Here is a 7,950-nt window from a genome sequence, read left to right on the forward strand (position 1 = left end):
ACCTGAAAGAAAAAGAACCTACTGACCTGTCTCTTATACACATCTAGATGTGTATAAGAGACAGATATTAATGTTCACAATTATTAAGAGAAAGTTTTAATTCCGTCGACATAGCGTACGACGTTACGTGGCCTACAACTTCTAGGCCTAGGCTAGGCTTAGTGTAATTTCGGCTACCGTCAGCTTCTAAACACACACGATTGTTAAACCACGTTTAACACCACGGTTAAACGATGTTTAATGCGTTTATTGAAAAATCACTCGAGCATCACATAGGAGGCGGAGCAAACACATGTCTGTGCATACCGAGCTTGTTAAACGCTCAAGCGGTTTAGAAAATCAAACGCTTCTCAAAGAACAATAGAAAACGCGTCAGACGCATTTCTGTCGTTTTGAATATTTTGGACATCGCGACTAATGCCCCTGGGTGTAGAAAATTCGAAAAAACATCTGGCCCAAAAACCCACCTTTTTTACTGGATATTTCAATTACACCTTGCCTCCAGGCATAATTAATCACTTGTACCAAGTCCCAGGTCACAAGTTGTCCCCTCAGATTTTTAAACAATGCCGGGTCAGGGTGCACTGGGCAACAAGCCCGCGACCCACGCTGCAAGATTTTCTTTGCGTTGTTGGCCAAGATTTCTTTCCACGCTGGTCATTTTTACATTGCATGCTGTTGTTTCAACTGTTGGTTGCCGTTTCAGGATATTTTTCGAGTTTTTTAGCACAGAATGGTGAATGTACATTGAAGTGATGCCGCCACATATGCACTAATAAGCATATGGGGTAACTCCAAGATCCAGAACGGGTTTGACGGCACAAAAAGAAATGGGGCAATTTATGGCCAAATATTGGATGAAGTTGAAAAAATTGATGTGGTATATATAGATTTTCCAAAAGGCTTTTGACAGTGCTGTCCATGTTAAACTGTTAAAGAAAGTCAAATTATATGGTATCACTGGTAAAGTTTTGAAGTGGATTCAGGGTTTTCTATGTGATAGAAGGCAACGAGTCACCGTTAGTGGTAAAATGGCTGAATGGTCTGAAGTAATAAGTGGAGTACCTCAAAATAGTGTTTTGGGCCCAATTTTACATTTATTATATATTAATGACCTACCTGAAACATCTGAATCTGAAGTTAGAATTAATGTTTGCCGATGATACTAAGATTTATGATTACGGAGGGTCAAAAATGAGTTTACCGTTGTTTATAGATGCTGTATCTAGGTAAAAGAAATCCTAAAGTTGAGTACTTTATTCAAGATGATGATGATTTTCAGTGGGAAATTGTAGACACTCAATCTGAAAAAGATCTTGGCATAATTTTTGATGCAGATTTATCTACTCCGTGATCATTATGTCGGTTTCTAAAGCAAGATGGTCGGTCTTGTTAAGAGAGCTTTTTATTTTATGGACAAGGAACATGGAATTTAACAGTTGTATTTGGGCTCCACATCGTGTTGGTTTGATTTTAAAAAAATGAGTCTGTTCAGCAAAGAGCAACACAATAGTCTATGACGGACTCCCTTGCACTTTGCAGGCGAAGAACGCAAAGAACTAGATAAGATACTCCAGGGGGGTATAATCCAACCCTCAAACTCAGAGTGGTCTTCAGCACCTGTGTTAGTCCATAAACGGGATGGTAATGTTAGATTCTGTATATCGAGCACTGAATAACGTCAAATTAAAGGATGTTTATCCATTGCCGATAATAGAAGATTGCCTAGATACCCTCTCTGGTAACCAATGATTTTCTAAGTTAGATGCTATCTCAGGTTACTGGCAGGTTAATTTAAATGCTAATGATCAAAAGAAAACTGCATTTGTCACTAAATATGGCTTTTTGAATTTGTTAAAATGCCATTTGGCCTTTTTAACAGTCTGGCAACGTTCTAGAGGGTTATCAATGGTTTTGCGTGGCCTCAATTGGCAGACTGCTTTAGCTTTCCTAGATGACGTGGTGATTCTAGGCAAGGTTTCCTGGTGGACCAAATCTGGCTTGACATGTCAATTGTGGGGTCCAAAGAGTTTAGTGACCGGGACCAGTTGATAAATGAGAAGAAATTGTATGGGAACCTAAGGGATGTGGTTAGAATTGGAAAGAAGATCAAATGTTGGGAAGTTTTAATAGTATGCTTTGAGGATAGGGAAGTGTATAACTCCAACCAAGTGGGACTTCAGTTGTATTGATATCTTTTCAGAGAAATAACAGCCAAGTGAGACTTGGGCTTTACTTTGTACAAATTTTTACTACTGTATTCTGAAGATTAAAATGCATGTAGAACATTACGCTACCGTCTAAGTGTATATTCTTGTGTTTGCTTCTGGACTGGACAACCGGACGTCATCACAGATGGTTGCTGCGGTCGGATACGAATAAGCAATCTGCACCCAACCATCGGATAGTCTTGGAGCTTGGAATATAATGCTAACGGAAAAGGTCCTGGATGAGTACCTTGGGTGAGTGTTGGAAGGTTTATTACTTGAAATTGCGTACTTTCATTTCATGATTTTTGTTTTTAAATTGTATATTTTTAAACACTTAAGTAAATATTTCCAAAGCTGTGTTTTACCTGACGCAACAAAACCCTGACAATGACAATAGCTCAAACCTAAATATCTCAAAATTAGAAATTCCTAAATTGCATCAACAAAATAATATTGATAGTTATCTGAAATACTTTGAGCGTTTAGCGATGGAAAATAAGTGGGATGAGGGTATGTGGGTATCCATGTTAGCTCCAAAACTCATGGGAAAGGCAAGAGATGCCTACAAAAATTTTCCGGATGTAGGTAATATTAGATATGACGATTTAAAGAAGGGCATATTAAACAAATATGAACTCACAGAGGCATATAGGAGAAAGAACAATCACTTAAAGAGTGGGGAGGTAAGCTCATTTATTATTTAGGCAAGTGGGTTTAATTGGCGGGTAAAGACAAAACGAACGCCCCAGGATTTAATTGACCTAATTATAATGGATCAAATGTATAAAAAAGATGCCAGTTCCTCTCACTGAATACCTGAAAGAAAAAGAACCTACTGACAGTGCACAGTTAATGGAATTGGTTGATAAGTACGTAGATTTAAAGGGGGGTCGAAAGTGGTTGCTAACATCACAAAACCTAACAACCATGATAAGCCAAGTGAAAGTCAGCAAGGCGGTAAATACAATACCTAAAGGTAATGATAAGCAAAGTCAGGGAAAATTGAGTTCTCTAAATGATACTCATAGGCCTACATGTACTCATAGGCCTACATGTTTCAATTGTAATGAACCAGGTCATTTTAAGAGGGAGTGTCCCAGGTTGAGATAATTGTATTTTTTTGTATACATGTTTCATATTCCCGATTATCATTTCATAGTAAAATTGACCAAAAATGACCTTTATTTACCTCCGACCCCTTATTCCAGCAGAAATGTCTCGTCAGACAGGCAGTTCCGAAACCCCGAGAGTGACCTTTTCAAAAATACCAACTAAACATGTGGTCATTTTATGCAAATAAATGGCCCCTGGCTCCTGGACTAATAGGACTGTCCATGAAGGCTGTCCCTTGGCATAGGTAGCTATTTTAGAAAACTCAAAAGGCTAGCAAACTCAAAAGCTAGCCTTAAAATAAAATATGAATTATTATGTCCATGCTCAAATTAATCATATCTATTAATTATTTGTATATTTAAATCAAAATTATTTTTTTTATTACAAATTAACATGAAATGTTTAATTTGAATATATTTTGCAACCCTCTTTTAAAAACATGAGTTTTTCGAAAAAGGGTATTCAAAAAACAGATTAAGAATTTTATACTTTGTGCTAATTTTGCTTTATTTAATAGCAAAAATAAAACTACACTAATTTTTATTTACAAGAAACCACTGCAAGGAACAAGTTCAGTAACATAAGAGATGGATTTTCATCTTGGAGAAGGTACATTTCATAAAGTGACAAAAGTGGTGCAGGACTGAAGTAATAATTGGAAGAGCCTACAGTTAGAACAGCCATGAAATTGGGGACTGGATAGAAGTTAATAATTGGAAGAGTAGAGAGCAGTTGGAACAGCCTTGAAATTAGGGACAGCCCTGAACTTTGGGATTGGAAGAGTAGTGCCTACAGTTGGAACACTGTTGAAAATTTAAAGACCGAATAGAAGTTAATAATTGGAGTGCCATTGGTCAAACCATTTTTGTGCTGAAAGAAGTGTGGCAAGTACAATGCACTGCTTTGCATTTAATTGCCACCTAAGAAAAAAAAAAAAAAAAAATTGGAAAAATCTCGAAATGAAAATAGGTGGTTTGTGATAATCTTGTAAAACGATCAAATAATTTGAGATCAAGAACTTAAACGAGCTTCATATTTCAAGGCAATAAAAATTTAATCTTTAAATTATAAAAAAATATCTGCCTTTTTATGTAGGGCTACAGAATGTATGTATTTTTGCTACAGAATATATGTATCGTTTTGTTGTTGTTTTTATGCTTTTTATTGTTTATGGTCAAATAGATAATAAAAGAGAAAAAATTTAATGTAGGAACCTATAATGCATCACATTTTTTTTAAAATATGAAGACACTGTTGAAAATTCAGTAAATTTTGCAGTCCCCTTTATTTACTTTTAGCAATGAACCTGAATTGAAATTTTTAAATTTAATTACGGTAATTGTCACATGCAAGGGATAAAACCGTTTGAGGAATGGGCTATAGAAATTAGAAAAATAAGGAGTTTTTTTTTTCTGTTTTCAAAAGCCATATTTATTTTTTTTCTGTTTTCAAAAGCCATATTTAAGAGAGTGACCCTTTCAGAAGCTGATGTTAAAGTTTTTTTTGTTTTTTTTTAATTATGCCAGGAAGTGCTTAACTATATTCCTCATAAAAATGCACAGATTGCCAATGGAAGGCTCTTTTGGAATTACATAGTACTAAAGTGCGGCAAAGTATAATGACAGGAATTAATTTGCAGGGTTTTTTAGTGGTTTATTGACCAATAAATGTCTGTGTTATAAAATCTACTGTACATACAGCAGTTCGTTGGTAATTCAACTTCCATTGCAGTTTATAAACACTTTTTTCCAGTGTTAGATCTTGATAAAGTTTCCTATGCACAATCAGCAAGAGTTCTTGAATATAATCAACAGTTTAAACTTATCCATCTCTTGACTATGACATCATTTTTACTTTGGTTTCTACACACATGCTGTTTTGACTGCAGATAACATCCAATATTTCAAAGAATGTTTTTTCCAATGAAATCATGAACTTTCTAAATGTTCAATATTATTCCATGATGATTACATGACGTTTATGTTCCTGCAACATCAATTATAATGATTTCGATTGCTGCTTCTTGAAAATGGTTTGTCAGTTCTTTTCAATTTCCATCTATGGGATTAAGCACAATTTTGTAAAACGGAAATGTTTCAGATATTGCATCCACCAGTAAGAAAATCGTGTCCTTATGATAGGCAGGTTATCTTTTTGTTTCTGAGAGCAGAAACAGGTAAAGTAATGTTCCGTCCTTGAAATCCTATTCTTGAAAGCACTTTGTATGTACACCTATCTAGTGTAGGTTGCAACATAACATGTGGTTGCTGATTTCCAATAAGTTCATTTCATTTCAATGAAACATGCAACGTTGGAAAGGATCCATATGTATAATCCATATCACTAGTTATACTAAGCATATGTTAATTCGCTTCCATTATCATCAAATATATTTTGGTTTACAGTATCCATAGTTCATCATGCTTTGCTGAAGAATTTCATCTTGTGGTCAAAACCTTATGTTTTCAAATGTATGCAACAATGAAACACACTGTAATGCTTTGATGTTAAATTTGCTGTAGCAATATATCCACAAATCAATCATATTTTCAATCAAAACATGGCAGTCCATTCAGATTGAATATCTTGGTAATATTTTACTTTCAGACATATTCCAATTTGAATAAAATAGCTATTTAATTTCTGTAGCAATTACACCAACAACAGTCTGTACACTTTTTTTTTACGGTAGGTCTTTTTAATTTTTTTTTTTAGCAAATCAGTATCAGTCAGGATAAACAAAAGTGGTAATCACAGAACTGTTAAATAATGGCTTTTATATTATCAGATTGCATTCTCAATATTTTGGTATCAATTCAGAAGACAATGTTGAACAAATGGGACCTTAAATTTAGAATGTTCAATAACAAAACTTTAATAAATTATTTCACTATTAGCATCTCAAAATAAGAAAGTTTAAAATGTACTCTGAAAGAACAAGCCAAAACAATAAAAATTATGTAGAAAATATTTATATGTTGTTCCAACATAAAATGTTTTATTTTAATAATAATTATTTGTACATTTCATTTATTGATTGTAATTACTGATGCACCTTCATTTATATGGGTATTAGTATATTTCTCTACTGAGGATAAGTTGAGCAAATCTTGAAACATGTCTACTATGATGAGTGGTGTTCTGCCCATTACTTTTCTAAATGAAGATTAAGCTACAATTATGCCAAGCCCCATTTCCATCCAAGTAGAGTCTCCTGTCAGTGGGAAAAGTCTATGGTTCAAAACAGTACATGTGGGGAACACACCATCACATTGCAGTATCGAAATGGTACTTTTCATTGCATAAGACATGTTACCCACCCCTAAATAAAATCTTGAAAATCTTCTTTTTTTTTTTTTTTGCGTTAGAAATACATTTTTCTGCTTTTTAGCCCGAAATATTGATATTCAGTGAAACAAGGCCAAAAACGTAAATTGTGTTACCCACCCACTAAATAAAATCTTAAAAATGGCACTGTGCTTGGACAACACACAGTGTTTTTTTTCTTGTCTGAACACTAGAAAAGTGTTTACGGTACGGTGGTGAGCTGCTGGTATATGTTACTTCAGTACTCGGAAACCTAGGTTTATACTTTTGTCTAGCAGGTAACTTTCACAATCCTTACCTCAAGTACTTTGCCAGATACAACTGTAATGGCAGTTCTTATACAATATGTAGGTAATGGACATCCATCCCAAACTTCACAGATTTAAAATGAGTCCAAGAAAGTTTTTAAAGTTTATTGGCATACTGTAAAGTCTGGTTGATTATACATATCCAGTTATTGGTAAAATATTTACCATTGGGCAAAGAGCTTGTATACAGTACTATAGATACTTATGCAACACCAAATGAAACTACCACAGACCTAAATTATAATCAATGCCAACAAAATTCACAGATCCAACGGCTGCTAATAACGACAAAGTAGCATTAATGATAAAGAATAGAACACACAATTGATTAACACACACTCTGCAGCCAATAATAATAATCTTGAGCTACCAATTCCCTTTGGAATTAGAGTGGCATCTGCTATAGAGACATATAACAAACAAGTAAAAAAGTTTCAGAAATGGATAATTCACCACGTCGAAATGCAGGTCACTGGATAATGATAGCACCAATGCATGCTTTCTTTTGAACAGACAATACCTTGCCATGTTTTGAAACAGAATGCGTCTACAGAGTACAAATTATATCTTGGTTCAAGCTACTACAGTGGTCAAGAATGTAATTTTAAAGTTACCTTGACAAACTTATAATCAATGGGCCTTTTCTACGATCCTTTGTATATCCTTTGTAGTATCAATTTTACATGACTACAAATTTACAAAGAAATTTTGCATGATGGTCATGAATTTTTATCTAGTAGAGTTAAGAAAATCTTTAAAAAATGCTGTCACCAAGATGACAAGTACAGTAGTTAAGATGCATGTCAACTGATATTTATTGCTATGAGCCATATGTTTCTTATTCAGTGATATGAAAACCTTTTGATACTCAACCTGTAACGAACTTGATGGTTATCAAGAAGAAATTGACTACTGAAGATCTTTCTAAACTCATCAGACGAGTCATATAAATCACTATGTATCTAGATTACATGTGATGCAAGCCTACAATC

Source organism: Anneissia japonica, unplaced genomic scaffold (genome assembly GCF_011630105.1).
Source record: "Anneissia japonica isolate Jap-2015-1 unplaced genomic scaffold, ASM1163010v1 scaffold483_len1788099_cov177, whole genome shotgun sequence".
Classification (NCBI taxonomy): Eukaryota; Metazoa; Echinodermata; class Crinoidea; order Comatulida; family Comatulidae; genus Anneissia; species Anneissia japonica.